Consider the following 9,135-nt stretch of genomic DNA (forward strand, 5'->3'; position numbering starts at 1 on the left):
ATATAAAAAATAGAAAGCTTAGTTGTTCATTGCATACTAAGAAAACAAATAATACTAAGAAGTTAATGTAAATAAGTTACCATTATGCCTTTAAAAAAATTCAAAAATTATAAAATAAAATAAAAAAAAAAAGCTTTTTTTGTACCGGCCGGTACACCCGGTACCGGCCGGTATTGCCCGAAATTTGCCGGTATGGCCGGTACACGGCCGATACGACCAGTATTTTTTCCGGTACAATATAGAAGTGTACCGGTACCGGTACGGTATCGGCCACACTGCTAATGAGTCTTCCATTAAGGAAATAAATTGAAGCAAAGTAACAAGAATTAAAGAAAGCAAAAAGACCACCACGCACCCTTGGTACGGTGGTCACTCCACAAATATAAATGCTTGTGGGATGTAAGGGGCAATGGTCGGGGTTCAAGTCTCTAAGAGGGAGTTTTACACACATATACACTTAGATTAGGTTAGAGTAAAAATTATCTTGTATAAAAAAAAAAAAATAAAAAAAGAAAAGAAAGCAAAACATGTAGAAAATAAAATTGAAAGCAAAAAATAATGATAATAAATAAAAAAGAGATAAAACATAATCAAAAGGAATGCTAACCACAGCACGTAGACTAAAGTAGACATGTGAAGGCTTACGTTTTAACATTTGAACTAGTCGCTAACCCGTGCTATGCACGAGATTCTACCTATTTGTGAGATAGACTAAAATAATTTTATAAAATCTTAAATTGATAAAGAAACTACATCATTGCATGATTTGCTATTGTATGACTTCAATTTGTGTAAAAGTTTGATGAAGAAGCCATTGCTTGAAATACCAAAAAATATTAAAGAATCAGATTATTCACTACTTAGAAATTATTGAAACAAAACAAAATATATATGACTAAACAATATAAAAATATAAAAGAATGATGGGTTACATTCAAAAGAATAATTTCAATTAATGCAAGCTTTTTTATCTTGTACAAAACGGCTAAAAAGAGTTTGGTTGTTCATGTACAAAAATTACTTTTTAAAAAATAAATGAAAGACCATAAATTTTTTTTTTTTTAACAAAGTAGAGGAGAAGAAAATAATATAAGAAGAGCTCATACCTCTACTCAGCTTTAAAAAAAAATATTGGGGTTTGCATTGCTTTTATAGTATTCATGATTATCCTTGCAAAGTTTGAGTTTAAGTTGGACTTGTTAGAGAGATAGAGTTTTACTCCTTGTTAAACTTGGACTAAACAAAAATAATTTTGTTTTAAAAAAATGATAATGATGCCTACGTTGTTGTATAAGAAGTTGCAGTAGAATTCTTCTATTATCCTAAGAAGTTGAACTTTATCAATAATTGATGACTTTTATATTTATCCAAATAAAGCCACGTTTAGGATAATCTTAATATAGGATTTATTTCAAGTTTTTTTTTTTAAATTTTTATCAACGTTTGAGTTTGAGTTTAAATTAGACTCATTAGAGAGATGGAGTTTCACCCCTTGTTAAGTTTGGACTAAGTAAAAATAATTTTGTTTAAAAAAAATGATAATGATGAGTTTAAGTTAAGTTGGACTTATTAAAGAGATAAAGTTTCATTTCTTGTTCAATTTTGTACTAATAAAAATAATTTTTTAAAAAATGATGAGTTTGAGTTTAAGTTGGACTTGTTAGAAAGATAGAGTTTCATTCCTTATTAAGTTTGGACTGAACAAAAATAATTTTATTTAAATATTGTGCTAACATGGAAAATTGTGAGAATTTCAAAGGTTTCGGTTACATATATATAAATATAAGGGAGTTTAGAGAGAGAGTTAATAAAATTGTAGAGTTAACAAAATTTGCATGGGTGGTTGAGATATCATTAAAAAAATATTTACATTCCGTGTAGTGATTTATGAAAATTCTTTTATATATATATTGATAACTCCAAAATAATATATTGATATTAATCGGTATCAAAATATATCATTCATTTAATTAAACCGAAACAACCTCCACTATGAAATTGACTCTTTATTGTTCATTTGGACTTTTTTTTGGGGGAGGGGGGGCTTGTACCTTGAAATCTTAGGTCTGTCCTTGCAACTACCTACCTAAAAACAATTAGCCTCTTTCATGAAAACAATTGTAGAAGAGCCAATGGTAGCCAAAAGGAAGATGGAAAGCATTTCTATCAATGACGTTACAATTTCAGGGATGGATCCTGTTAAGTTACGGTTTTTCACATAACATTTATGTTGACTTTATCTCATGACAAAAAATGTTGTAATTTCGTTAATTTATTTCCTTTTATTTTGAGGGATTTAATTGTAATAAGTTTAGTATTAAGTTGGTAAAAATCTAATCAAGACAGTTAAAGGTCACATGAAGAGCACATGCCAGAAGTTAAAGAGTCAATGAGTTTCGTGACTCATCTCACAACTTGGCCAACTCGCAAGATGACCCATGAAATGCACTGATAGCTACACACCCACCTTGTTAGAGAGAGCTACACATCCTCAAGAGAGAAATCCTTAGTCTCTTCTCCTTTCCTCTCCCATTGTTATACCATTGAGAGGAGGTTTGTACCCAAACACAACTCACACCTATTCATAATGTAAAGAGTGCTTTGAAACTTGAGAAGCACTGATATTTGCCAAAATAAGTTGGTGAGGCTTGGCAGTGCAATCAAGCGGTATTGCGGGATCTGGGAAGCTAGTGAAGACAAGACTCCAAGAAGTCTGTTGGTAGTTGGAGCTTGGAGGGCTCAAGTACTTTTGGTCGATTAGGCTTAGAGGGTCTTTTTGGTATCCTTGTATTACAACTTATTCACTAGTGGATCATTTTGACTTGGAGGGTCGCAGAGAAGTTTTTTGCCAAGTTCTTCTATTTCTTCTTTGATAATGCATTGTTGTGTTATCTTAGGTTTGCTATTCTTTTATCCACTGCCCTTTCCATTTTAGTTTGCACTTATTTGTTCATCCGTGCAATTGTTGAGTGCTTTGATTAATTAATTTTCTAATCACATATATTCCGCATCAAGTGTGTTAACCATAATATTAATCAATCCATAATTAAAATTGGGGGTCTAAATAAGCTCTAGTTATTTGCAATATCGAGCTTTCAGATCCTAGATAGATGCACTAGTCATTTACAAATGTATGTTCATTTAGGGATAGACATGATGGTATTTTTTTTTTTCTATATATTTTCAAATGTAGAAGGATTTCTAGTAGGGACTATGTTTGTTCGCTTAGACCCCTTAAGCCAGATTGTTTAACCTAATTAATTAACCAAGTTGATTATTAGGTTTATTATTTAGATCTAGGTTAAACAAGCATATATCATATCATGCACAATAGTGGAAAAGTAAATAACACTATGATATGGTGACCAAGGAAAACTAATGAAACGAACCATTTTAAGGTAAAAACTTAGGACAGATTTGATCTAGCTATCCTCAAGGTAAAGCAAATCCACTATAAAAAAATCGAAATTTTTACAATAAGATTTAACCCTAAATTTATTGCTTTCCTCCAATAGTAACTTACTGACACGACTACGTGCAAGCTCTAAATCCACAAACTCTTTCTCTCCTTGGATTTACTGCAAACCAAGCACCCACGCTTGTGACTTTGAGATCCTGCTCAAAGGTTTCAGATCACCATCAGTATTTGATCTTATAGCAGCAACTATGTTCTACCACGGCTTGATTGTAGATCTTGCTCTAGTAGATTCTTGTATAGTTAGAAGATACAAAACCTATTAGATCTCACAAAGAATAATAAACAAGTCTTTCAAAAGTCTGAAAAACGTAGCTAGGATTTCCCTTTTATATGTGGATATGTTAGAATGAAACCCTAAACGTTTTCGCGGATTAGGGCTTGATTTAAAATTCTGCAGAATTTCTTTTTCTGCGATTCTTGATCGTTCAAGCCTAATTCTCGATCGATCGAGCTTGGCAGATTGTGAGTTCCCTTTTTTGCAATCAGCTCAAACTTGAATTTTGAAACCTATACCTTTAAGCATTGCCTAACACATAGACTAGACATGTTTTATTCTCGGTTTGCCAACACATACAAAATATGATTATAAACATTTAGTCCTAAATCTTCAAAACCTAATAGACTATATGTAATTAATTTTCTCATTCTATGCTAAAAAGAAGAATTATTTGATAAACTTGAACACAGATACCTATCACCGTCATGTGTGCTTGGTCTCCCCCAACCAAAATCGAGCATCAACAATAAGGTTATATCTTTTGCAACACTAATTTCACCAATTAATTTTATTAATTTAGATCAATTTAATTGGAAACCATAATTTTTTTTTTCTTATGCCATGCCAAAGAATTTTTTTTTAGAGAGAGTTTCAACTTATAACGTCTACTCCTAATGATAGTACTTTATCATTAGATTAAGACACTAATCGATTTTTGCTGTAGGCAGAGATTGAATCATAGAGCTCTTATTCAACCATTAGAGACTTTACCAGTTGAGCTAATTAGAACCCACATGCCAAAGATATTTGATATTGCGATAGTTGGTATATGTATCATGTCTAAGGTCATACCATTCAATATTATTACCAACTGATGAGTCCAAAAAATAACGGCATCGTCATTGTATAAGGACAAACCCGAGATACATTATGCATTAGTAAATGCCCACAAGCCAAACGCCAATGCAAAAGTTAACCACATCATAGAATTTGAAGACCATTTGTTTCCATAGATGACACCCATCTACTCTAGACTCTGGAGATCTAAAATGAAATGAAAAGAAGCATGCAGTAAATTGATGAGTCTTTCAAATTGGTTACAGAACTGTTAAAACGAACAAGGAATAGGTTATTAATCGACTAGGAAGCATAGATACAGATACTAGCACGGGTACAAGTACAGGTAAGAAACAGTGACACGACAATTTTTGAAAAAATAGGAAGCATGTATGGTTCTCCCTCTTCTGTAAAAGAAATGGTGCTCCCTCCTCTATAAAAATTAGGACTAGACAATTTTTGAGAAATGGTGCTTCCCTTCTCTCACATTCATAGTGGACATCATCATGAATTTAATGAGTAAACATTAATTTTGATATCATGGTTTTACAATAATTTTGAGCCAGCTCTTTAATTTTTTTTTTTCTTTTCGTTTTTTTTTAAATTGGCTCACTTACTTTTCTTAATGTTTACTTCATCGATTGTCTTTTATTTGATTTAAAACGTTTGTCATTGTACTCATGTATTGTAACTTGTAAGGTGGAGTTGTGGATCACTCTTTCATGAATTATTATTTGCCAATCAAGTTTGTTTGGATGTTTGTCACATGGAGTGATGGACCTGGTGTCCCCCCTAGATATTTTTCTCTTTCTATTTCCTTTCATTATTTGGGCAATGTTTTTTTTTTTTTTTTTGATGTTTTTTTGATAAATTTGATAGTTCTCATTAGGAGGGGGATTTTATATGTAGACATTTCTTCCGAAAACATTAAAGATGTTAGTTGTTGATCTACTAAACTCTTGTAGTTTTCTATTAGTTCTTGGTCCACTATGTGAAACATTTTTTCTAGTTACTTTATGCCCTCAAATTAAGCTCTCCTTTATTCATTTATCTCTTTGTTTAATATTTTTTAATCTTAATAAAAGATACACTGGATTAATCATATTTTGAATGGAAAAGGGAAATATTAACAAATTTTGAATAAAAATAATAATCAACAATTTTATATCTCAAAAGACAAAAGGAATATATTAAAAAAAAACATATAAAAGTTTAAGTGAGTGTTATTTAAGTGATATTAAATATATAAAAAAATACTTCAATAAATTTTTGTTAATTTATATATTTATGTTATACAGTAAACATAAATACATTTTATGTTAAATTTATATCATACCAAAAAATTTGTTTATTCTTTAATTATTATTTTTACTTATATTAACTAACATTTGAGGATCATTTTTTATGAACTTTGTCTTTTAATCTTACTCCTGACCCCAAACTAAATTCTTGGCCAATTCTGACAGGTGTATTAAATACTTTAGGAATTAGGAGTAATGCTCCTTCTCTCATCATACTCATAGTAAGTCTCGCTAATTAAATTTATGAAAAAAAATATTAATTTCAATGTGATTGTTAGAAAAATGTGTTGCCGTTATGACATTGAATTGTAAATGTCGCGTTATATCAGACATATGAGATTGAGTATGTTCTTGTGATTCGAAAATAGATCTAGTCAACTAAGTCTTTGTCTGTCTCTCTCTCTCTCTCTCTCTCTCTCTTAACATGACATTCATTCTTTTCCTCTTAGAATTTGTGTGATGTGTTGTATGACTAGGCATGTATCATCAACTCACTTGACACTTAACAATCAGGTTACTCACAAAGATGAACAAGAAAATCATCTTGAAAATATACTCAAAAGCAAAGGATCAAAATGAAACTTTTAAAATATAGTTTTTCTGTTAAGAAACATATGTTAACTTAGCGACAATTACGGGCCTTATCACTATTAATGATCTGGATCAGCGAGCAATAGGTAAAATTTTAATATGTTCGGTGTTAAAATTATCTTTTTTCGGGTGAATTTTGGGGCTCATACTTAGAAGGCTTTTCACACATTTTAAAATTTTTCGTTCCAGTTGAAATTAATGAAACTTTAAAGTAACAAAATAGAAGTTTACCAAAACCAAAAATTTTTGACATTATTGACTAGGATGAGTCATGTTGTCTCAAACAGTGGCTCTTCCACGTTTAGTTGCAGAAGTTGAAGCTGTGGTAGTGGTGAAAGCTTTGGAATTTTTTTTGGAAATAGTTACCATAGAGATTCTGAGGGAGACTCAAAGCTAATAATGAACGCATCTCTATTGTGACCTCTTACATAACTTAATTGAGTTCTCCTATAAAAAGACAAAAAAAGTTTGGACTTTATTGACTAGGTTAAATTATATCACCAAAAAATTTGAAAAAGGAAAAGCCAAAAAATTCGTTGCAGGATTCAAATCATTATTGTCTATAAGTTTTTTCTTGCATAGGCATTGATGCATTTAAAAATAATTACGCGCGCGCGCACACACACACACGCACGCGCACACACACACACACACACACATATATATATATATATATATATATATATATATATATATAAGTTTAATACAAGGTATATTTGATTTTCATTTATTTTTTCCAACTCCTGAGACATCTTGTAAAGATATCGATTGAGATAATATGCAAATAGCTCATTCCTAGTTGCATCCTTTTTGTAAGTTATTAAAAAAAAAAAAAAAAAAAAAGGTTAATTTGGAGAAACTTTAATGAGTAATGACAAAGGCACGCACCTCAAACGTGTAATTCATAGAGGTAATGCTACCTTCTAATTACTATAACAAAAATTAGAAAAGTAACCTAAAAATGGAAGTCAAGTGTGAGCTAGTTCATGGACGTTCAAGAGAAAAAGTAATGCCCCAATGAAAAATGCATATTCTCCTTGATAACAAAAGGAGGTTTGTTGTCAAACTTTATGGTGTCCCAAATATTAATTTGAACATATGGATAAAATTCTTGCTATTGGTTCTGCTCATCATAATTGCCATACATGAGAGAGGGTTTGGTGATGTAGGTAGTATCTTTGCCTAGCTTCTAGAGGTCTTATGGCTGAGCAACTCCTGTTTCCTTGATGAAAACTTTTCACATTCCATAGATATTTTGTCCATTAACTTGGATGGAAAAGAAGATCATGTGTAACTCTCGTGACCTTTTGCGTATGTGGTACCACATGAAAAGACCAAACTGCTGATTTTTAATCCCTTAAAGCAAAGTTTTCGTGGTACCACAAGAATTGAATTTGTTAAATGATTTTGTTTTAAGTTTTGAAGCTTCTAAATAGGCTGTAAAACAAAAATGATTCACTCTCCATAAAATTGAGATTTTCTTTATTTTTAGTATATTGGAGAGTTTATATTTGTGGATTCAAAACATCTCTTTTCTTTTATCTAGAAAAAATACTAACCCATTTTTTCTACACTTTACGTTCTGCATCACATGTCTCGCTTTTGAAATTAGTTCCCAAGAAAAAGAAGCCAATATAGATAAGGCTTCATTAGCTATGTGGCTTGGCTAGGTGGCCATTTTATAGTGGTGATGGCCTGATGGGTGATTATAGAATAATGTTATAGACACAAAATATTTACAACAATTAAATTTGCAAGTTTTTATTGCTCCTTATTTTGACCTATTACTAATGTTACTTTATTATCTATCATTAAAAACTTAATGACCTTAACATTTGTGAAATATTTTATGATGTCAAATTACCTCTTCAAAGCCTTTTTTTTTTTTTTTTAATTTTTATAATGGTTCATAGTTCACAATCTTGTATTGACTCTCAACTCCAATCACTTAAAATATTTGAAAAGTAAACTAAAATGATGTGTTTCTATCATTACTTAACCAAAATGTCAAATAAATTCACATTTTTTACAATATGCTTAGGATATTTTTTTTTTAGGGGGGAATCCACTATGCTTAGGAGATTAAGCCATGATAGTTCATTTTTCCTTTTACACTTTGTTTTAATTTTGGTAGGTAAAAAAAGTAATATTTTTGTTACTATTAGCACATTTATTAAGCTTAATATAGGGTTTATACATCTATCAATTTATAAAATACTTCTTTGAATGTTGAAGATGTTAATAATTTTTTTTACAAAATTATAAAACCTAACATAATATATAGCATGTAAAATAAATTTGAGATCCAGACCTCTCCTTCTCATTTGTAGTCCCTACTCAACGTCAAATTTCAAACTTCTAACAATACCCTAGTCCGTTTCTCAAAAAAAAAAAAAAAAAAAACCACACCCTAGATTCAATGACCCGGTCAAGTTATATAAGGGCCCCACAACAATTTCAACTTAAATGCGTAAATGTCGGGCTGAAAGCTACTCTCTGGGCCTGGGGCCTAAAGTCAAGAATTGATGTTTGCTTCGTATGACTTTTATCCTACTCTTGGACTCGGACTCGGCATTGGCATTCAAAAAAAAAAAAACACAAACAAACAAACAAACAAAAACAAAAAGAAAGCAAAACATTGTCCTATACTCTTCAAAAAGTTCCCAAATCACGCTAAACCCCCAGCGTTTGGGATTTATCCTCAACATTGT

This window comes from Castanea sativa, chromosome 5, assembly GCF_040712315.1.
Source record: "Castanea sativa cultivar Marrone di Chiusa Pesio chromosome 5, ASM4071231v1".
Lineage (NCBI taxonomy): Eukaryota > Viridiplantae > Streptophyta > Magnoliopsida > Fagales > Fagaceae > Castanea > Castanea sativa.